Here is a 25001-nt window from a genome sequence, read left to right as displayed (position 1 = left end):
GAGAAGCAGAAAGAGGAAGAGAAGAAAAAGGAAGAGGAAAAGAGGAAGAAGGAAGATGAGAAGAAGAAGGATGACGAAGAGAAGAAGCAAAAAGATGAAGAGAAGAGACAAGAAGAAGAGAAAAGAAAGAAAGAAGAAGAGGAGCAGAGGAAGGCTCAAGAAGACCAGAAAAAAGCCAAGGACAAGGAAGCAGCGGAAAAGAGCACACAGGTGGAGACTCGAATGGCAACTAGTAGTTAGGCTAAACTGACTACAATTACCAATCCTATTGACCTCCAATCTGCAAATGAATTAGAGCTATTGCAGAGCATTAAGCTTGCTCAAGAGCGATTGGATGCTCTAAGGAGGAAAAAGGAGGAAGATGTTATCCAAAATGCAGTGGAAACACTTACCAGTTTGATACCCGGTATGAACCTTCCCAGTACCGATTCCTCACTTGCATAATTGAAGCTCCTATGCACAGTTGTAGAAGACTAGGTACAAAGCCTGGAAGAGGTCGTAGAAGCAAATGCCAAGAAGGCACATCAAAAGGCTCTAGACACTGCCCTGGTGAGAAAGCTAACAGAGCTTCGGTCTGATCTCCAGAAGGCACAAAAGGCCATTAGAGATGCAATGAACGAGGGTAATCTTCTACTTAGCAATATTTTCCAACCTCATTTATTCTGTGATGATGTGCTCACTCAAAAGAACATACTGCAATCTGATATGCAGTCATTTATTAGCACCTTCAAGATGCCATATGATTGCTTTTCCACATAAATTGTTCACTGGATTCAACTGCAGTCTGCAAGACTAGAGGCAGAGATAAGCAACCAGACACAAAATTTGTAGGAACTTCAACTGGTCCTACTGCCAAGACTGCAAATTTTCTAGAAGTGCTATCTAAATCTTGATGCCCTAACGGTCACTCAAGAGATGAGCATGATAGATGCCATGGAAGAACATGTCTCCCAGATGTAGATAGAGAAAGAGGTGGCTACCTCCCTACTTGACTCATGGTCCTTATCCATGAAGCAATTTTTGCAGGACTTTAAATCAGTTTTTGACAAGTTGTACTCTTTACTGTCATAAACACTTATTATTTTAATGAAACAAGGGTTAGTCTGCAATACTTTTGTCATTGTTGGCAAATGGGGAGAAGTATATATAAATTTTGAATGTTTTGATGTATACTTTCATGTTATTTCTGTTAAGGAGTAGTATACATTATATTTTCTGCAAAAGGGATAGTGTATATGCTTAGGGGGAGTAATTTTGATTATGGCATCTTTTTGTTGTAAAACACTTAGATGTCAAAATTTTCCTAAGTGTTTCCATCAATACCAAAGGGGGAGATTGTTGGCATTTTTGATGATTGATGCTATGATTGTCATTGATGGACACACACTTGATTTGAGATCACTTTTTGTATGTATAAGTTAAAGCTCAACCGGTATTTGTTCCAACCGGTATGATGTATTATAGTCTTTAGACTATCGATGCTTTGCAGAAAGTGTTTATCGATCTGAAGCGGTATGAAGACCCCAAGCGGTTCGAGGATCTCAAGTGGTATGAAGGAATGAAGCGGCACAACTCATATTTCTCAGTCTTCATTTTGTCAAATTGGCAACTGGTATTTTTCTTTAACCGATATTTTGTATGAACTGGTAATACTCTGTGATGAGTTACCAACCGACATTTTGTGATGAGTTACCATCCACCGATTGTTTGGCGGTGCCGACACTCTAGCGGTGCTTTTTGTGTTGTGTTACCAAATATGTCTAGATGAATTGAACCTACGAAATTTTATTGTAATCCTATTGGACCGACATGAAATTAGATTCCTTTATAAGGACATCATGTCTAGGGCTTTAGGTTGTTGCTAGGGTTTAAGGTGGTTGAAGATTTTTTGTAAGGGTATATATAGAAGAGAATTTTAGGTCTACGAGAAGAGGCAAAGTGTGAATGTGTTGAAGACTGAAGTAATGCTGGAATGCATTAGGAATGAGCTATCAATGATCTAACCAAGCAATGTGTGCTATTTGCTAGATCACTCACTTGTTGATTACTCACATCTTCGACAAGTCTGAAGCCCTTAATCGGGTAGGCCCAAAAGCCTTTTGTAAATCCTCTAACAAGGTGGTTCACATCTGTGGATCTAAAATCCTCTAGTAAGGTAGTCTTTAATCGGACTTATCTTCTAACAGAGATTGAGATTCCTAACAGGATTTGTTCTGGTAAAGAACATTATATGACCTTAACCGGTTTGGTTCCTATTCCGCAGATAGTCACTTGTGAGTTTCATCTCACCTTGATTTTTTCCATTTGGGTTTCCACATCAAAATGTCTTGTGTTATGGTGTTTGTGCTTCTATGGGTGAATGAATTATTTGCTATTTGGTTTGCATGTGTGCTAACTAGTTTGTCTACTAAACTGTTTTACCGGTTTACTGGTAGTCTAGTAAAGTGTTTAAGTACAACAATTTTTGGCATACTAATTCATCCCCCCTCTTAGTATTCATCAGGCCGTGCCCACTGTATAGATCTCCATGACACCATCACGGCTCCCCACTCCTCTCTTTGTTATAAATATTAAAAAAACATCCCCGCTACACCATGTGCATTCCACCTCTCGGCCCTGCTCGGTAGAAAGGGAGACCACAAGATTTCAGATCCCTGCAAAAAAAAATCAAAGAAAAGAAATAACATTAAACCCTTACTTCAGTTAGGGAATTAAAAAAAGAAAAAAAAATGTGTTATAAAAATAAAGTGAAAACCCTAACCCGAATTAGGGTTAGGGTTAGCAAAGAAAAGATCATAAAATTTTAAAGAGGGGTTGAGGTTTTAAAATAGGTTTTGGGGGTAGAATTTCCCCATTATTAGTAAAGTAATTTTATTATTCACAGGGGCGGGGGGGAGGGGGTGTTATTCTTTTTATTAAATGTTAGTTGGTTTTCTTTTATAAAAGAATATTGGGGTTTATTTTCTTGGTTAGTTTAATATGTGTGTGTGTGTGTGTGTGTGTGTGTGTGTGTGTGTGTGTGTGTGTGTGTGTGTTTAACTTTCATTAACATTTATTAATGGGTATTTTTTTAGTATAATGATTATTTTAATCTAAAGGAGTAATTTATTTATAAATATTAAATCCTTGAGGGGGTTTTATTTCAACATTAATGGAAGGTTATTTGTTAGGAAATATTATTATTAATTTAGTTAATTTAAAAAAATGATTTGAAAACATTTTTTTATTGGCTCAATTAATTATTATTAATACAATGGAATTGTATTAATATTAATTTTTTTTTGCTTGGTAAAAAGGCCTAAGCCATATTTTATTAATAAAAAATATTACAATCTTCGCTCAGTGCGGGAGCCGGTAGGAAAGAGCGGATAGGAGAAAATCCCTGGCCTTGCCTAGGACCATAGGTCCAGTCAGACTAATAACATTTAATTTACATATCAACTTTTACAGATTCTACATTATGGCTTATCAAAAGCCCTTCATAGGTAGCATCTATGATTTACATGGGATAGTGTATTTCTCCCAAACTTTCCAAGTTCACTGCTACCATATTTGCCATCTTCTACTTATCCTGCAAAATAGATTTTTAAAACATTCCTCTGCAAAACCACTTTGTTAACTATTAGTGCCAAAGAGAAGAATAAGAGCCAATATTATTTCTGTATACTCACTCCTATTGTTATTATAGACTAGGTTTCTTTCATATTAAGTCAACATAAAAAATTGTTGGCTATACTATGAAAGATTACCCAATCTACAATAATATTAGAGTTGTAAACACTGGTCAACAAAGGATTGATACTAATACAACCTATCTAGCCTGTACTTTAGACTCTTACTATGATATTCAAGATTTATATATGTTTAAGTATAAATGCTGAAGTAAACCAATATGCCAAAACTTCTAAAGTACTCCCTATTACTGTATTTTAGAATATGCCCGCTTCATAAAACATCCTCATTCTAAACTTCACTTAATTAGTATAACTGTATGTTTTGAAATTGTCATCAAGTGTGTATCTTACCCTTCGCTATGTATGTTATATCAAAGGAAATAAACAATTTACTATGTACCTTGTTCTAATTTCAGATCCTATATCTCTATGTGTAATATTAGTTATAGTAGTAATAGCAAACAAAACTATGTAATTGAAGCTTAATCTTCCTCCTTGTCATCTGTGGCTTCCATGCCAAAGGCCTATGATTTAGTGGGATTATCAGCCTGGAATGGGGTCCATCCCTCTTCTACCATATAACTCACCCACCATTCCCCTTTTGGTTCTTTTTCCACTCCAAGACATTTCTTAAGGAATGCAATGCTCCTTGCAATCTCTGTTTGTCTTTGATGACAAAGTTTCTGATCCTTGCTACTTAGAATAGACCTTTTGAACTCTACATTGAGCACCTCATCCTTATCTACAACTTCCACAAGTTTGGAGTAATCTTCCGGGTAAGGTATTTGAAGATTATCATCCACATATTTTATCACCATTTCAAGGCTGACCAAGTATTTTTCTTTGAAAATCAACCCGCATAATGTGACTGTGACTGCTTTTTCTTCTCCCATTGTGAGTAGTATTGCTGCAAACCCTACTGGGATGCTTCTTTTAACTCATTTCCTGTGTTCTGAGAGTATAATCTCATCACCTAGAATCCTTTTGGTTGCATGTATGACCAAATCATCTTCAGATTTTAGGATAATCGACCATCGTTTGTTAGAAACCTCTCTGATGAAGGACATTTCATGCTTCTCACGGTAGAGACAAATACTAGAATCCATTTTTAGGCAAAGCTAAGAGTTGAATGCCTATGCGAAGATATACTAGTTATGGAAACCGATATTGCTGGTAATACAAGTTGTTAGCCTGGTTGTGCCAGGGTAGTCTCATGATGTTTTCCTATCTACCTTTCAGTATGTATTATGATTGCTTAATAATAACTCTGACATATTTCCCTTCCAAAAATGCCCTACTGTAATGACTACGAGAGAGATGATTACTTTTTTCACAATTGGTGGTTTGCCTTGCTCCCTAGCCTTATCAATGCATGATTACTAAAGAAATCACGCAATATCTTCATGATGATTTCTAGCTTATGATTTTTAATCATTTTTATATACTACATTGATACATATCTATATATGTCTCTCTCTATATATTAGTTTCTATGCTTATATATATGTGGGCATATATATCTATATCTCTATGTAAGAATATATTTGCTCTATTAAATTTATGTCCATGTGCATGTGCACACACACACACACACACACACACACACACACACACACACATATATATATACATATATATATATATATATATGTATGTGTATTTATATATGTATATATATGTGTGTGTATATATATATATATATGCCTTCATGCATTTATATTTATAAGCATCTTTGTATACTTGCATGCATATGTGTATATATGTAGATTTATGTATACATATATGCACTTATATGCATATATCTATATATACATATATATGCTTATATGCATATATATCTATATCCATTCTTGTATATCTGTATATATATGCATATATGTGTATGTACATATAGCTTTGAATATTTAATCCTATTGCATGTGTCAAGATGAGGATATGTGTTTCTGTCACATCTGCGAAATTTCCAAACCTATTCTATCATGTCATATCGATTGTGAGATTGTTGATTTCTCTGTCATTTATTCTATGCTTGTCTTATATCCTAGTGTCTCCAACTTGCTAAGGGTTCAAACCGTGTCTAAATGATAAAGTCTTGTCATATGATGATGTCCATGTATATCTATATATTATATAGATCTATCTACATATAGGTCTGCATTGATGGTATGATGAAAGAATAAGTGTCCGGTAGAATACTGAGAGGGTGGGGGGGTGAATTAGTATATTGAAAAAATGATACAAAGTTCCTAAGCTCAAACTCAGTCAAAATCAATATTCCAAGGAATACTTGACATTAATTGGTTTAACTGTTATGATAAATTTTAACAGTAAACACCTTCAATCTTGTAAACATCAACAATTCTTAATCTTAGCTCAACATATTCATCTCTCAATGCTTCTACCTAACATGCCTTATCAAAAGTTAACCAAATCAACAGATAAGATCACAACCACAAAAGCATTCACCACTTGACACAAATGTTTATACATGGAAAACCAAAATAGGTAAAAACCACGGTGAGATGGGACTCACAAGGATAGCTATCTAAACTCTTTCAAAGTTCACCCTATTAGGAGCTGAAGCCTGTTAGAGCTTTACAATAAGTCCTGTTAAGAACTAATTTCGGTTAAGAATCACCCGGTTAAGGGATTTACAAATATGCCTTGTTAGAAGAACAATACCTTGTTAGGAGTAACCTCACTGGAGGATTTAAGAATCCAAGCTAATGGACCACCTTGTTAGAGGATTTAATGAGTAACCCAGCTTGTTAGAGCTTACCCAGTTAAGGGATTTTACTTTTGCTGTAATTGTTAGAGAACAACAAGTTTTCTTGATCTGTCTGAGTAGCACTACATTTGCTTGATCAGATTCTTCTAAGCTTTAATCTGCCTTCACTCAAAGTGCAGATCCATTCATTGGTTGGGAAACCACACACTCAACAAGTTTTCTACCAATCTTTCCAACAACTTTTACAAACAACTTCATTGACCTTAAATACAAATCAATTAGGTCAATAACACAACAAAAACCTAATTCTCATCATTGAGATTACAAACAAGTCAGTTCAATCTTGACCGTTAGAAATCATGACAATCTCTTCACATTCTTCAAGAGAATTCCAACCGCTCCATGATCACCACTCTGTTGGACTTTGTAACTCATCACATGCTGTGCATTAAATGCAATCCACTTTTCTCCTTCCCTAGACAATAAGAAAACACGTCAAACCAATTTAAATTTATCCTCATACAATGATCACATGTGTCTCCATCATTACCGCTCATAAGATAATAAACCAACAAACTTGATCGGTTAAGGTTTAACAACTGGTAAGGTTTACCGGTTACATTACATAGAAAGGTTTGACCCTTTACACAGGTTCACTGGTTCAACTCACAAACTAACATACCAGTTTACAACATCTTCTACAACTCTCTTCTTATTGGTTACTAGCCAATATCAAAAACAACAATATCAGCAATAACATGAATACCATTTACTGGTTCAATTGACATCAATGCCAACATATCATTAATGCAATCTTAATACAAAATGCCAAGAAACTCAAAATTCCAACATGCATATATGTCTGATTGTACATTTGCATATTTTGGCCTCTGTATATATATGTCTATATATATAGGTATTTATGTATATCTCTATGTAAGTATGAAATATGTATCTGTCTATGTATGTATTGTAGGCCATTTTGTCATAACCCTATACCCTGCCACCATACTTTGTTTATATTTGTTTGCATATATAAAAGGGAGCAATCTTTGCTCTAATAATAGTATTGATAGGTATATATATGATTACATGCGCATATAATTGTATATGTGTCCTTATATACTTGTATATATAGTTATATATGTCTCTAGTGCCATATATATGCACATGTACACATATAATTATATAAATACAGCTGTATACATACATATATATCTCTACCTGCGCATGTACATATGTATACCTTTCAATATATATGTGAATGTGCTGTGAATATGCTATTTTTAGGATTATGTCTAAATCTCTACCTGCATATGAGTATCTAGATCTAATTCCCTGTGTGTTAATGATGTGGTTCTATTTATTCCATCTGCCCCTAAATTGGCTAGCTTATCTGCCAATGTATTATCTTCCCTATAGATGTGATTGATCGTGTAATATGAGAAGCTTCCCATTAGAGAGATGGCTCTATCCAATAAAATTTTGAGCTCCCAATTCAACATTGTCCTAATCCTTATTGCATTAACAATAACGGCCAAGTCCCCTTCTATTTCCAATTTGGATATTTTTAATTGTTTGCATAGGTTTAAACCATCTATTAGGCTCAATAGTTCTGCCTTATTGTTAGTGCAATGCCCTAGATATCAAGATCTCGATCCAATACATATCCCTTCATGTAAGTGGATTATACATCCTACCCCAGCCTCCCCTAGATTGCCTCTGGATGCTCCATCAAAATTGAGTTTGTACCATCCAGTCTCCGGGGGAACCCATTTGCATGTTTTTCTACCCTCGGTCTTATCTCTGTTCCCCTTCCCAAAGAAAGGAGGTATTTTGATCCCCTTCCACTATTTTCTGATATAGTTATCCCAATCTGTAAATGTGTTATCATGTTGTGGAATTGTCATATTCATATTATTGGAGGTTTCTGTGATAAAGGCTTCTATTTTTGCTATCAAGTTTTCTACCTTCATTTCTATCTCCTAAAAGATTCTCCTGTTCCTCTCCTTCCAAACCTCCTAGATTACTATTGCTGGACTACATATCCATATATTGTGGAAGATTCTATTCCTTTTGATGATTGGCCAATTTTTGAGCCAATCCTTTAGGTAAGGGATGATGGCATCTGACCAGCCTAATTGTGCCATCAACCAATATCAACATTTATGTGTGTAGTTATAGGTTATAAATATGTGGTCATTTGTTTCCTCATCTTTCTTGCATAAGACACAAATTTAGAGTCCTTCGTAACCTCTAAGTTTGAATTGCTTTGCAGTTAGGACCTTCCCCCAAAATGCCGCACAGGCAAAGAAACCAGATTTTGGGAGACCAAATTTGTCCCAACAAATTTTGTTAGGGATATAGTGTTTGATATTGTTTGCCTCATCATATATGGTTCTTAAAACATCTTTGCAATTGTATTGTCCATCCTTTTATTTCGACCATATAAGATCATCTGGCCCAGGTCTGAGTGTTATTATTTTGCCCTCAAGAATTTACAACAATTCTTGGTCTTTGTTGTCCACCAAGAATGGGAGCATGTTTTTCCATTTCCATCCCATTGTTGATTATGGTGCCAATTTCGTGTAATCCCTTACATGACTCCCCCATAAAGATTTCATTTGGTTTTTAATGCTAGTTGTGTTCATTAGACTGTCTATTGAGGGGTAACCCCCTCGAGAATCCTCCCAGAACAAGGCGGTTCTACCATCATGAATATCAAAGGATAGATGGTTCACTATGAGCAATCAACTTTCTCTTATAAAGTTCCAGATTCTAGATCCCTTGGGTGAGTTTGTCTCCCTAAATACTACCTCTCTCTAATTTTGTGTTATGTATTTGCTCCTAAGGATTTTAGCCCATTTTGCTTCTGAGGATGTGTACATTCTCCATGCCAATTTTTCCGCTAAAGCCTTATTTTGCCATAGTAATTTTCTTATTCCCGTGCCTCCATCACTCTTTTCTTGACATATCTTTTCCTATGATATCAGTTTCATTTTGTTTTTATCCTCTACACCATTCCAATATAAGTCTCTCATTATTTGAGTTAGTTTTTTATAGGCCCCATTTGGAAGTGGTATATAGGATAGAAGATAGATAGGCATTGCTGCTAATATTGTTTTTATGAGGGTTAATCTTCCTTCCCCTATTAGCCATAAGGCTTTCCAGGATTACAACTTCTTCCTCACTTTTTCAATCAGGGGATCCCAAATTTTATTGGTTATGATACCTTTGTCTAGAGGAATCCTTAAATATGTGAATGGTAGATGCCTTATTTTGTACCCTAGATATTAAGCTATCTTGTATTCCTCCTGTGCTTCCAGTTTAAAGAAGAATATTTCTGATTTCTCTTTGTTCATCATCTCTCCTAAGGCCAACCCATAAGACTGTAATATGTTCTTAATTTCCTTATCTTCCTTTAAATGTCCTTTCCCCAAAATTATTGCATCATCAACAAACTATTGATGGGCGCATGGTTCTACCCCACCAGTGATCTGAATTCCCGTCAGTTTGCTGGACCTTAGTGATGCATCCAAGATTCTACCTAAGGATTCAGACATAATTATAAATAAGAATGGGGATAAAGGGTCCCCTTGTTTGAGTCCTGTGGAAACTTCAAAGAAGCCTTCCAGTTTCCCATTTAGTAAGATAGAGAACCCAGGGTTTGATATGCAAAAGTAAACCCAATTGATCCATTGTTTGTTAAAGCCAAAGGCCTTCATGCAACTACAAAGGAAATACCAATCCACTTTGTCATAAGCCTTTTTGATGTCTAATTTTAGTAGCATATTAGGCTGTCCTTGGAGCTAACAAGAGTGGATGGCTTCCTGGACAATAATAATTCCATCTAAAATTGATCTATTGGGTACAAATCCTATTTGTTCTTTGATATTATGGCGAGCAGTAATTTTTTAAGTCTATTAGCCATGACTTTAGCTAGTAGTTTATAAGTCATGTTACATAGAGAAATGGGTTTGAACTCATCCCACTTTGAGGGGTTCTCCTTCTTTGGAATGAAGGCCAAAATGGTGTTATTAATCTCTTTTAGGAATCTCCATGCATTGTGGGCAAATTCCAAGACATTAGTAACCTCACCCCCTAAGATGTGCCAACATTTCTGAAAAAAGCTAGCAGGGAAGCCATCCAGTCCAGGGGCTTTGTCTCCCTGAAATTGTGCCAAAGCTGTTTTAACTTCTTTGTGAGTGATTTTAGAGTTTAAATTTTTATTATCATCCTCTGTTATCAGTTTGGGTATGTTATTTGATAAGATTCTATTGTTGGGGAGGTCTGAGTGTTTCCAGTTGTTAAGGATATTTTCAAAATACTTAATTGCATCTTTTGCGATCAGATCTTGATCCGTTATGATCTGATCACTGTCATTGGTGATTTGGGTAATTTTGTTTGCTGTCCTTTTAATTTTGACACTGTTGTGAAAAAATTTGGTGTTTCTATCACCATCTTCTAACCATGTCTCTTGATATTTCTATTTCCAATATATCTCTTCTCTGGCCAAAATGCCTTCATATTCACATAAAAACATTTTCTCAGCCTCATATGTTTCGGAGGTCATCTTGTTTTGTATCACATAAGTATTTATTGTCTCCAGCTCATTCTCAATTCTTGACTTTTCCTCAAAGATGTTTTTAAATTTCTCTTTGTTCCAATATAATAGCTTTTTCTTAATCTCTTTCAGCTTAGAGACCAGGCAATACATTTTTGATCGTACAAAGATAATATCCTTCCACCATTTTTGTATGTTGGGGAGGAAGTCTTCATGTGTAAACCACATTCTTTCAAACTTGAAGGGATACCCAGTTTTCTTTGTTTCCCCCACAAGTTCTAAGCGTACCAGGTAATGATCGAAGCTAGACCAAGGTAATACTGTAGTTTTTAGTTTTGTTTGGAGATTGGTTAGATCTCCTTTAAAGAAGAATCTATCAAGTGTTTCTGTAATGTTGGAGAAATCTTTTCTTCTATTATTCCATGTGTGAAAACCTGTCTCTGTTTTGATTTCAAGCAAGTTACTATTATTTATCCAGTTTGCGAAGTCTCTTTGTGATTGTTTAATGGTATTTATACCACCGCTTTTATTAGATGAGTATAAGATGGCGTTGAAGTCACCACCTATGATGATGTCTTTTTCATCCTGAATATTTAAGTAGTGTTCTATTTCCTTCCACACTAATCTCTTTTTGTCTATTGGGATTGGGCCATAAACATTAATAATTATAAACTCAAGATTTAGACTAAGGGCTCTAACACTGCTAGTCATCCAATTTTGTATCTTGCTTTGACATGTGAATGCAACTGCATTTTTTCTCTACATTATACCGAGTCCCCCTGATACCCCTGTAGACTCCACAAATTCCATCTGCTATTGGGTGAATTTTCTGCTAAAATTATTTATATCTGTCTTGCCTAGTTTTGTTTCTTGTATCATAACCATATCCATAGCAGATTTCCATATGCTTTAGTTAATCAGTCTTTGTTTTTTAGGGGCTCCCAAACCCCTAACATTCCATGTAAGTATGTTTATACCTCTACGAGGAGATGGGGAGTTTTTCCTTGCCCCAGAAGTGTTGTAATTTTGGCCTACCCCTCCGCATCCGCATCCATCTTCCTTTTGTCTAAAAAAGACTTCCTACCTCTTTTGTTTCTCATGGATTTACCGCAATCAGGAGTTGATTTCTCACCTCCCGTCTAGAGGATACCTCTCTTTTGTGGATTGGTAGAGCTACTATCTAATACTATGTTATCTTCTGTTTCCTTCATATTGGTCAGTTCATTGATAATGAAATCTCTTTCCTCATTTGCATTCAACCCTTCCACAATACGGGATTCCTCCAGAGTGGTATAGGATGTGATTGTATCCTCTTGAGCCACCTTAGTTGGGTTGGTGATTAGTAGGGGTGTTTTGGGGGGATTGAACCTATTCTATATTGGGGATGTTAACATTCTCTTCCCTATTTGTCGGAGTATCAATGAGTATTTCCTCAACAATTTCCTCAGCTATTTTCCCCATTAACTTTTCTATATTGTTTAGTTATGCTTGGATTTGTTCCTCATTATCATGCACCTAAGTTTCTATGGCTTTGTTAGGATTGTTACACAAGACCAAGATAGGAGGTGGGGTTGGGGTAGTATCATTCTCTTGTTGACCAGTGTTTATAATGAAGCCACCCCTGTCATCATTAAATTGTATGTTTATTTTGTCATTTGAAGCTCCGTTTTTATCCATTACTATCACCTACGACTTTTGCGGATTAGGGCTTGACCTCTTGCAAAAAGCTAAATCTTCTGCTACTAGTCCATTATACCATACCAATTTTAGACTATATGCCATCTGTCGTTTCTAAGATTATATTTTTGAGGTCTTCCTTGCCTTTTATTATTTCTATTAGTATTTTTATGTCTGAGTTATTCGACCAATTTTTTTCTAGAGCTATGAATTTACCCAGTCTATCCCCAATTTCTGTAAGGATTTTAGCATGCATTAATTCTACAAGAACATTATAGATTTCTATCCATTTTGATACCATTTTAAATTCATATCCATTACCGTCGAATTTTGGTTCCCAATCAATGAAATTGAAATTTGTGCCTTCGTAAAAAACATAATCTTCATGCAATAGTTTGGCCTTCAGATATTTATCATGGCATTCAATGTATAGAAAGTTATTTACTAGGGTTGTTATACTTACTCAATCGTGGAATGTAGTTTTCCACCATTCCACAATTCTAGTGAGTGGCTAGTTGTTCCCTCCCCATTTCGCAAAGAGCCCGTGCCCTTTGCAATAATTACTTAAATCCTTTGCTTCTCTAGGGTTCATGATTTTGATAGGCTCCGGGTCGGGTTTTGTCGCTGCTAGGGCATCTTCTCTTCTAGCAACATGATGGATTGAGTTTCCTAGCTTTGAGACCGGAAATGATTTTGCAAATTTGGGGCCATGAAATGTTAGTGCCCTTCCTCCATCCCTAGCGGGTCTACCATAACCCTTCTCTCTATTGGTATGTGGGTGAGTATTCTATCATGGATTTCAAAGGGGTTGTCCAGGGCCTGAATAATTTGCTCAAAAACCCAACAGTATCTTGTTTTCTTTGGTGGCACAGTTGGGGATTTGAGAAGTGATGGGGATCACCCACATTTCTGATTGTTGCACCGCCCTAGCTTCCCTCTTCTCTGCCCTAGCTACTCTCTTTCCCACTACCACTTGCCACAGGTGATTATGTGCAGATGTTTCCCTACTAGATCGAGGTTCACCAACCATGTCAAAGTTCCTGCCCTGGTATGGGCGATAGTCATTGGGATAACGATGTGTAGAGCTCCTCATTTATTTTCGCATAATTTTAATCTGATGTATTAATATTAATTTTATAAATGATGGATTTATTTAAATATTCAAGAGATTATTTTTAACTCTTAATATAACTGGAGGGCTTTTATGGGGCAAATTTAATTAATTAATTAATTTAGTTGTGATGACTTAATAGGGTAAATAATTCAATTTAAGTAATGGTAATTATTATAATTGTTAAGTAAAATAAAATCTAATTTGTTATTAAACTGTTTATGAGATTGAGATAAGACTTAAGTCTCATAATCAAATTAAATAAAATTTTGATCTCATTAGAACCCATTCTTAGTAGCACTTGATTTATCCTTTAGTGATTACTAATTAAGTTATCTCACCTTCTTTGCTTAAAACTTCAAGTATTTTCGTATTGTTTTAAAAAAAATTATTGTTGTGTTTTTGTCCAAAAGTTTGGGCATGACATTTTGGTATCAGAGCCCTAGGTTCATACACTGGAGAACATGGGATACATTCATAACTTAGTCGATTCGAACTATGACTTCGGGATATAACACCTAGGTGAAAACTTGTGAAATAACAAAGTGAGGTATAAGTTAAATTCTTTTTAAAGGATCAACATATATCAATTCAGGGGGTTCTAAGGTTCACCAAAATCTCTGAGATTCAAAACTCATTAGTCATAATGATTATGGCATAATAAGACCCCAAAGACTACAAACATTTCAATATATATATATATATATATGAAAATATTTTTGATGTTTCATAACTGAAGTTAGATCAATAGTACATATGAGGTTAGCATTCAATTGGAACCTAAATGCAACAACTATACCTAGTCAGATCAAGTATTAGAAGTTAATTCTACAATAGAATACTCATAATAGTAAATAAGGCAATACTATCAGTCGAGATATGTTTCTTGAAGTGGCAAGTCAAGCAAGCTAGATAGACATGCAATGAAGGCACAGTAAACAAGACAATTGAGATAGAGACAGTTCGTGTTAACATTTAAAACTATGCGAAATTGTGGTGGTTTGAAACCTTGATCGCCATGTGAGGCACCGGTGAAGAGCGAGTTAAGATGTACCCTTATAAATCTTGATAGGTGCCCTAAGCATGTGTCCATACTAGGTTACTCATATTGAGATCATTTGTTAGGGAATTCTCGTATCAATGCAAAGAAGCTAGTGGTGGATAACTTTGAGGAGGAGGGCTGAAAATGGTGAATGACAATCTCCTTGATAAATGAACCCTAGTAATTGGATAAGGCATATGGAAGGGGATAGTATGACAATATAATAAGTACCAACATTTTAATGTGAATTAGTTGGCAATGTAATGTGTTCTAATGCAAGGATTTATGAGTACAATGCTAAGGAGCCTATTTATGTGGTTAGCAAAGAAAGAAATTAAAAATTGTGGGTCATAAAACATTGGTAATTATGGTACACCTTTATGTTATGCAGTAGTAGGAGAGCTTGATATTATGAAAATAAGGTGATTTTTATTGGCTTGAAGATAATCGAAAAATGCTTATGTCGTGGTAAGCTATAAAGTAGATATATAAGAAGCAAGATGGAAAATGATAATTTTTTTTTTAATATCAAAATTTAATTAAAAGGAGGGTGTTGGTTTCTATGCTTGTCACTTCTTGAGTGCGCACCCCCTTATTATCTTGGTTGCATAAGTGGAGTAGGTGAGAAATTTTCAGATCTCCATGTCATTAGAGAATAATTATAGTATGTGTGAAGTAGGAATTAGTTGTCAAGTGTTATTGATTGTACTTGATGATTATTCCACCCTTGGTTGTTCATAACCATAATTGTTAGTAATTTGGGAACGTGCTCCTACTTTATGGGAGAAAATCGATAATTAGGTATGAAGATACAAGGAGCTAGCAAAAAGGTGCTAAGAGAACAAATGATGTCCCTAGTGAAAATTATATGATTGCATGATACAAATCCTAAGTGGTTCTAAGTATACAAGTATCGATTTTGTACCCAACTATAGATCCCATTAGTAAGTGAGACATAAAAGTGTCGATGCATGAGTTACCAAGTATCATTGAACCAATATTTAACATATTAAAATATTTAATGGAAAACCAAGAAGAATGGACATGATGGTAGAATCAACACATCCATCCATTAGAATTTAAGTATGGTTGTTGATGATCCTAAGTGGATAGCGGTTTTCATTGGAAAGTGTTGCTTGTAATAGTAATCACGTGAATGTTAATGGAACATGACCTATATAATGATTGTAATCTATTGTGTAAAAGATATTTCATGATAATAAGAAATGTAAATAATCTAATAGCCTTAAGAGTCTAATAATCAATCCCTAACACACTCAGGATGTGTGATCTTGGGTGATGTGTTGCGCTTACTCCCCATAGTGTGGCTAAAATGGTCACCTTGTTTTTGAGTTGGATTTCGACGGTGTTTTGATCGTCTTTTGAATAGTGTATTGTAACCTTGGGGCTAGTACTTTCTTTTATATTTCTTATGATGGAAGGACAACTAAATTTTTGTTTCTTTTCATTTGAGCTTTGGCACTTGCCATGTTGCTAATTGTAATATTTTCGATTGCCGACATTTTTCTTTTTTCTTATTGGACATGGCATTTTATTTCAACATTAATGGAAGGTTATTTGTTAGGAAATACTATTATTAATTTAGTTAATTTAAAAAAAAATGATTTGTATTAATACAATGGAAATGTTATACATATTAATTTTATAAATGTTGGATTTATTTAAATATTCAAGGGATTATTGTTAAATCTTAATACAATTGGAGGAATTTTATGGGGCAAATTTAATTAATTAATTAATAAAGTTGTGATGACTTTATAGGGTAAATAATTCAATTTAAGTAATGGTAATTGTTGTAATTGTTAAGTAAAATAAAATCTAATTTGTTATTAAACCATTTAGGAGATTGAGATAAGACTTATGTCTCCTAATTAAATAAAATAAATTTTTCCTCTCATTAGAACCCATTCTTAGTAGCACTTGAGTTATCCTTTAGTGATTACTAATTAATTTATCTCACCTTCTGAGCTTATAACTTCCAGTATCTTAGTATTGTTTAAAAAAAAATTGTTGTTGTGTTTTTGCCCAAAAGTTTGGGCATGACAATATTAGAGCAAAGTTTTGTTCCGGAGGTTACGTGTCTTGAATTTTTGTTGTAGGGTGGTGGATAGCGGATCTAACCCGAAATTGTAGAGGACTAGCATGAATCAATGGTGCGAAGAGGAACTAGGAATGGTGGAGCATATGGGAATGCAGTCCCTCCTATGATGGAGATGTTACAAAGAATAGCAGCCTGGTTAGAAGCCATGGAGACAATTCAGAGAAGAGGCTGACATATTGAAGAGGTAAGCGAAGATGAAGGAGAAGAAGCTCCAACAGAACAAGCAAACCTATCAGCAGTTGATCCAGATGAAGAAAGGTTTTTAATTATTTTGAGTGGGGCGAACACTAAATGTCATTTTATCCCACTAGAATATAATGGGAAGTTAGATTAAGATGAATTGGATATCATAGATGGAGAAGTATTTTGATTTTGAAAACACTGTAGAAGAGAGGAAGGTGAAATATTCCTGCACCCGATTGAAAGATCATGCATCTCTTTGGTAAGAGCATTTGCAAGTTGACAGATAGAGAAGAGGTAAAGAGAAGATTAAGACGTGGGATATGATGATTTCTAAGTTGAAATAAAAGTTTGTCTTGACGAATTATCAAGTGGATTTGTTCCAGAAATTGTAGAACCTGAGACATAAGGAATCTAGTGTGAAGGATTACACCGAAGCATTTTACAAATTAAACATCAAATCCAGACTTGTTGATGATGAAATTGAACAAATTGCAAGATATTTGAATGGATTATAGATGTATATACAAGATGAGCTCGATATGATCAAATTAGAGAGTATTGAAGAGGCTTACCAGTATGCATGAAAGGCTGAAGAGAAACTGAACAAAAGACATGGGCAGAGATAGAGAGGTAGAGGTGGAAGGTCTATTGGAGGAATATTTCAAGGAGGAAGAGGATATACCAGAGGAAGAGGAACTAATATAGACTAGAACAAGGACATGAAAGTGAGAAAAGAAGGTAATTCATATTGGATGGATGATATAAATTTCTACTGGAGGAGAGAACTGGATGGTTACCGGAATGAGAACTTTGGAAGACAAGACAAGAGGAAATTTAGAGGAACTTGCTTTAAGTGTGGAGGAGAGGGACACTGTGTATTTGAATGTAAGAAGACAGAGGCTACAAGAAGAGTACCAGTAGTGGAAGAAAACCCCACCGGATTAGACAATAAACCAGAAGATGGAGAATTGTTGATGATGAGGAGAACTTTGTGTCATACCAGAGGAGATGAAGAACCCTTGCAGAGGAAGAATTTGTTGAAGACCAAATGTAAGGTATCCGATAAATGTTATATAAAGTTGTTATTGACAGTGGTAGTTTATATAATCTTGTCTTAGAAGAGATGGTGAATAAGTTGAAATTGGGGAAATTAAAACACCCTAAGCCTTATCAAATAGCATGGATTTAGGATGAACATAAGTTGTTAGTAAGTGAATAGTGTTTGGTAAAATTAAAAATTTGGAATTATCATGATGAAGTTTTGTGTGATATTATGCCCATGTATATTTATCATCTTTTATTGGGAAGACCTTGGCAGTTTGATAGACAGACAATACATGATGGAAGGAAGTATACATACATTATTGTGGCCAATGGGATGAAGAAAACCTTGTTACCTTTGGAGGAAGATTTGAAGAGTGAAGTTTGTATAAATACCAGAATTTGTTTAGTAGATGGAACAAAATTCATTGCTGGACTCAGACATGAGAATGTGTGTTTTGTTTGAATTCCTAAGAAGACTGAGAGACTAGAACCTAAAGAAGATCACCCAGAAGAGATAAGAGATTTGCTAACAAAACATGAGGAAACCATTTCAGATAATGTACCTGATGGATTTCCACCTGTTAGAAGTATTAGTCATTGCATGGACTTTCTTCCCAGAGCTAGTTATCCTAACAAAGATGCACATCGATTGACACCAGCAGAGAATGAAGAATTGAATAGACAAGTGCAAGAGCTATTGAAGGTTTGATCAGAGAGAGTCTGAGCCCTTGTGCAATACCAAAAGTATTAGCACCTAAGAAGAATGGATAATGGAGGATGTGTACCGATTCAAGAGAAATAAACAAGATCATAGTGAAATACCGGTTTCCTTTACCTAGGATGGATGACATAATGGATTGTATGAGTGCAGCAAAATTGTTGGTGTAAATAATTATTCATCATGGATATTATTACACTTTACTTAAGTTTACTTAGGTACATGAATTTCATAGTAGTTTGTGTATGAGACACTTGGGTGTTTGTGCCACATTGGGATAATGTGTGTAGGAGAATTTCCACCTTTTATGGTGTTGATCTTATCTTGTTGTTACATTCCACCTAATGTGGAATATTTTCTTGTTTCTCCTACCTACCCACACCTATTTCCTACCTACCCTTGTTTCTTATTGAGCCACATGTCATGTTTGTGTGCTCACATATCCATATAGACTTGCATATATAAGCAAGCTCATCTACTTTGTTTGTACGGGCAATCATTGAAGATCTTGTAATGATCCAGTTGATCATATTTTGCATCTTGATAGAATACAATTTATTCCTATCATCTATTTTGTCTCTCTTATTTGTGCTTTCCATTGCCTCTATATCTTGCAAAATCTCACATGGTATCAAAGCTTGGTCCAGGCTAGGAGCCCCAAGCACATGTGAGGTGTGGCTTAAGGAGGGTGTTGGTGTTGGAAATAAGCCACACACAGACCAACGATGGACTGGTCGAAGAAGGGTCAGTAGCTCGGTGGCAGAGCACTCCAACAATGTATGGAAGGTCCTAGGTTTTATTTCTAGCTGGTCCATGTTTCAACATGGTATCAGAGCTATTAGAGTGTCATTGGTTTTCCAACTGAGAGAAATTTGATGCTATGTGGGGTTGTATATTTTGAAGCTTTCTATTGCAAGTTATTATTGAAGCTTGATGGGTTAAATCTGAGGTCACCATTGGATTGAGGAGGTCCAAGAAAGTCATTTTTGATTTTTGTTTCATCCAAATCAAACTTTGGAGGCCAAATCTAGAGGCATTTGAAGTTTGAAGCTATGACGAAAATTTCCCAAAAATTATAATTTCGCAGGCAATTTTCAAATAGTGATATCTCACTCATCCAGACTCCTTTTTTTGAGCAATTTTGCTTTGTTTTGGGGTATAATTTCATGATCTATATAGTGGTGTAGGAGTTTTTTTGATTTGCAGATACATGTTTTTCTGAAATCATGAAATCTCGATTTTTACAACTTTGGAGGCTTCGTTTGGGCTCATATGGACTCCTTTTCACGTGCCGTTTTTTTGAAAGTGCATAATTTTTTCATCTACTTTGATAATCTACCATTAGTTTGCAGTGATTTTGAGTGGAAATTGTACTTTCAGTATTTGGTCATTTTTGGCCTATTTGGTACTTGTATTTCGCTTGGATCTCAGTTTAGATCACTAGTAGTATTTGTTGAAGTCTCTTATATCTCATTTTGAGAAGTTGTAATCATTGAAATTAGAAGTACACTTTGCTATTATTTGCAAGTGCCAACATGATCTTTTTATCAGGGGTCAGTTGTTGATTTATATCTCTTGGTGAAATTCCATTCAGTGGCATCTTCATTTGTAGTATTCTACATGGCTTCTTTGTTGGTGGCATAATTTTCATGTTTCCACATTTGAATATTTTATCATGATGTATGCTCTTGCTTGAGAAATGTTGTACTCACACTATCATAAAGTGTCACACCTCTTTGTATCTTGTTTTTGTTGACTATTTGATGTAATCCTCTTATACACGTAGATTAGGAATATCTTGTGAGACTTGGTGCATGACTCCATTTGAGACTTAGATTGTACACATTTGTGCATGGCTCCCATGAGACTTGGATTGTACCAGTATTTTTGCCATTTATGAGTATCCAGATGATACTCAAAGAAGGTTGTCTCCATGTCTAATCTTCATTTTGTTGCAGTGAGTGATTCATCGTCATCGACATTGGTACTTGGTTTTGTCACACTTTGACATTATTGGTGCAACATTGGCTCTCTTTCTTCCTTATGGGGAGGTATTTTGGTCATCATTATTGGACCATCTTTGCAAGAGATTTGACATTGAGGGAGGGATTCATGGTCTGTTCTTCTCTCTTATGGGGGGGACATATTTTGTTCTTCTCATGCATCATTGAGAGCATTGTTTGCTTTCATCATCTCTCTTTTTGGGGAGGGTTTTTTCCCATTGGGTTTTTATCTCTTTCTCCTTTTATGGGAGATTTCATTTGCATTTGTACATGGGTATCTAACATGGCCTCGTAGTTGAAACCCATCTTGCATTGCTTAGTTGCATTGTAGAGTTTAGTGCATTTCCCTAAGTTGCACTTAAGGGGGGGTGTTGGTGTAAATAATTATTCATCATGGATATTATTAAAATTTACTTAAGTTAACTTAGGTATATGAATTTCATAGTAGTTTGGGTATGAGACACTTGGGTATTTGTGCCACATTGGGATACTGTGCGTAGGAGAATTTCCACCTTTTATGGTGTTGATCTTATCTTGTTGTTACATTCCACCTCATGTGGAATATTTTATTGTTTCTCCTACCTACCCACACCTATGTCCTACCTACCCTTAATTCTTATTGAGCCACATGTCATGTTTGTGAGCTCACATATCCATATAGCCTTGCCTATAATAAGCAGGCTCATCTACTTTGTTTGTACAGACAATCAATGAACATATTGTAATGATCCAATTGATCATATTTTACATCTTGATAGAATACAGTTTATTCCTATCATCTAGTTTGTCTCTCTTATTTGTACTTTCCATTGCCTCTAGATATTGCAAAATCTCACAAAAAATACTTTACAAAAATAGATTTGAAGACTGGATATCATTAGATCAGGATGAGAGAAGGTGATGAGTGGAAGACAACATTTAAGACAAATGAAGGACTATATGAATGGTTGGTGATGCATTTTGGATTGACTAATGCACTAAACACTTTCATGAGGCTGATGAATGAGGTATTAAAGAAATTCTTGGGTAAGTTTGTTTTTATGTATTTGGATGACATTCTGATTTCTAGTAGAACAAAAGAGGAGCATTTGGTGCAGTTAAGACAAGCTTTACAGAGGTTGAGAGAAGAAAAAATGTTGATCAATATCAAGAAGTCTACTTTCATGAAGGATGAGTTAGTCTATTAAGAAATTGTGATATCTGAGGATGGTTAAAGATGGACCCTGAGAAAGTGAAAGCCATTGTTGAGTGGCCTACACCGGAAAGCATTAGAGAGGTAATATTATTTCATGGATTGACTAGTTTTTACCAGAAGTTTATCAAAAATTCTAGTTCAGTTTGTAACCTTATGACTGAGACCATGAGAGGAGATCAGAAGGAATTCAAGTGGACCACTAGAGAAAACAAAAGTTTTGAATTGTTAAAGCAGAAAGTGACTAGGCAACCTGTGTTATCTTTACCGGATTTCAATAAAGTATTTCAACTGGAACAACAATAGGAGTAGTTTTGAGTCAACAAGGGAGAGCAGTAGCCTATTTCGGTGAGAAATTGAATTATGCCCGAAAGATATATTCTGTGTATGATCAATAATTTTATGCCATAGTTCAAGCCTTGGAGAAATGGAGATACTACTTATTGGCTAAGGAGTTTGTGTTGTATACATACCATCAAGCTTTAAAGTATTTTAACAGTCAGAGTAAGTTGAATTAGAGACATATGAGATGGGTAGAATTCTTGCAGAGTTACACCTTTGTGTTGAAGCATAAAAGTGGCAAATCTAACAAAGTTTCTGATGCATTGAGTAGGAGAAGGAATTTTCTGACAAATATGAGAGTGACAGTATTAGGTTTTGAAGATTTGAAGACCTTGTATGATGAAGACTTGGATTTTGTAGAACCTTGGAAAGAATGTAGAGAACCGGTTATGGTTGATAGGAGAAAATGGTTGGATTATTTCATTTTGTTGGCATTTTTGATGATGATGTTGTGATTGTCATTGATGGACATAGACTTGCTTTGAGATCACTTTTTGTATGTATGAGTTATGCTCAATCGGTAATTGTTCCAACTAGTATTATGTATTATAGTCTTTAGACTATCAGTGTTTTGTAGAAAGTGTTTACCGATCTCAAGTGGTATGAAGACCCAAAGCCGTATGAAGACCTCAAGCAGTTCGAGGATCCCAAAGTGGTACGAAGGAACAAAGCGGTTGTTATCACTTTTCCCAGTCTTTATTTTGACAACCGGTAATCGGTTAAATATATGAACCGATATTACTCTGTGATGAGTTACCAACCGGTATTTCTGTGATGAGTTATCTTCCACCAACACTTTGACGGTGATTCTGTGTTGTGTTACCAAGTGTGTCTAGATGCACTGAACCTAGGAACTTGCAATGTAATCCTATTGGATCGACATGAAATCATATTCCTTTATAAGGACATCATGTCTAGGGTTTTAGGTGTTGTTAGGGTTTTAGAAGTGTATAAGGTTTTTGCATGTACGATCACAAAAGAGAAGATTAGGTCTGTGTGAAGAAACAAAGTGTGGAGATACTGAAGACTGAATTAATGCTAAATGTGCGTTAACAATGAGCTATCAAGGATCTAACCAAGCATATTGTGCTAGTATCTAGATCACTCACTTGTTGATTACTCACATCTTCGACAAGTCTGAAACCCTTTACCGGGTAGGCTTGGCAAAGCCTTTGTAAATCCTCTGACAAGGTGGTTCACAACTGTGGATCTAAAATCCTCTCACAAGGTAGTCTTTAATCGGACTTATCTCCTAATAGAGATTGAGATTCTTAATAGGATCTATTCTAGTGAAGAACATTGTATGACCTTAACTGGTATGGTTTCTATTCTATAGATAGTTACTTGTGAGTTTCAGCTCACCGTGGTTTTTCCCATTTGGGTTTCTACATGAAAACCTCTTATGTTATGGTGATCATGCTCTTGTGGGTGAATTATTTATTTGCTGTTTGGATTGGATTTGTCTTAACTAGTTTGTTAGTAAATCTGTTATACCGGTTGGCTGCTAAACTGTTTAAGTGTTTAAGTTCAATAATTTTTGGTATACTAATTCAGCCCCCCCCTTAGTATTCATCAATTGGTATCAGAGCCAACCTTTCTATAAGTTTAACTACTTGGAAGGAGATATGGGGGAATACACTGTGAGGGAACTTACTCATTATCTCACTCAGACTGAGAAAGCCTATGATGAACTCAAAGTCAAATATAAAGCTTCTCCGGCCAAAAGAAGAGAGCATGCTGATAAACTGATGGAGCTTACTAAAAATAGTTCTTCTGATGAAGCAGACATGGAAGCCCTAGTTGAAAAACTGAATGAGTCTAATTCCAATCTGAGAAGGGAACTAAAAGGACTGACTATCAGAATGTGTCAAGAGCTTGAGAACTAGAGGAAAGCCGAAGATCTGGTAAAAGACAAAGATCATGAGATCTACAAGCTGAAGCAAGAAATCAGTGCACTTACCGCTCATCTCCAAGAGAGTAAAATGGAAAAAGAAGAAATGCAAGGTGAACTAAACATGGCTATTTCTGAGAATGCAACCTTGAAGGAATCCAATGTTGATATTTCCAAGGAACTCACTGAGTCAAAGGAAATACTTGCCAGATTCAATTAGGGTGCTGCTAAGTTAGGGCAAAAGATTGAATCGACAAAACCGATAAAGAATAATAATGAACTTGGTTTCTCTAGTTATGAGGAAGGTGAGAACTCTAGAACAAAAGATGGAGCATCAAAGAAGCAATTGGCACTAAAGCATAAAGGTAAACAAAAGTTTAAACCTATTTTATTTAATTGTCTCAAGGAAGGACACACTGCCAATGTATGTAGAAATAAGGCTTACAATAGTTTTCCTTATTTTCTAAACAATAAGCCTAGATCTAATAGATTCAATGGTAACTGTTATGCACAACACCAGGAGATATCCTCAAAGGACTCAAGGAGTTTTTCCTAAATTCTCTATGAACTGAAATCCAAACTGGTATACTGCCTATGACCATCAGTTAGGTGGTGGTGGCTATCAAGCGGCAACCGGTTGGAGAGCAACCTGTTTGACTTTCCATGGTAGCAGTCACACCACTTCAACATGCAGGAGGAAGAATAGTAGA

The sequence above is a fragment of the Cryptomeria japonica genome, chromosome 2 (assembly GCF_030272615.1).
Source record: "Cryptomeria japonica chromosome 2, Sugi_1.0, whole genome shotgun sequence".
Taxonomy (NCBI): domain Eukaryota; kingdom Viridiplantae; phylum Streptophyta; class Pinopsida; order Cupressales; family Cupressaceae; genus Cryptomeria; species Cryptomeria japonica.
Note: the sequence above shows the minus strand (reverse complement) of the source record.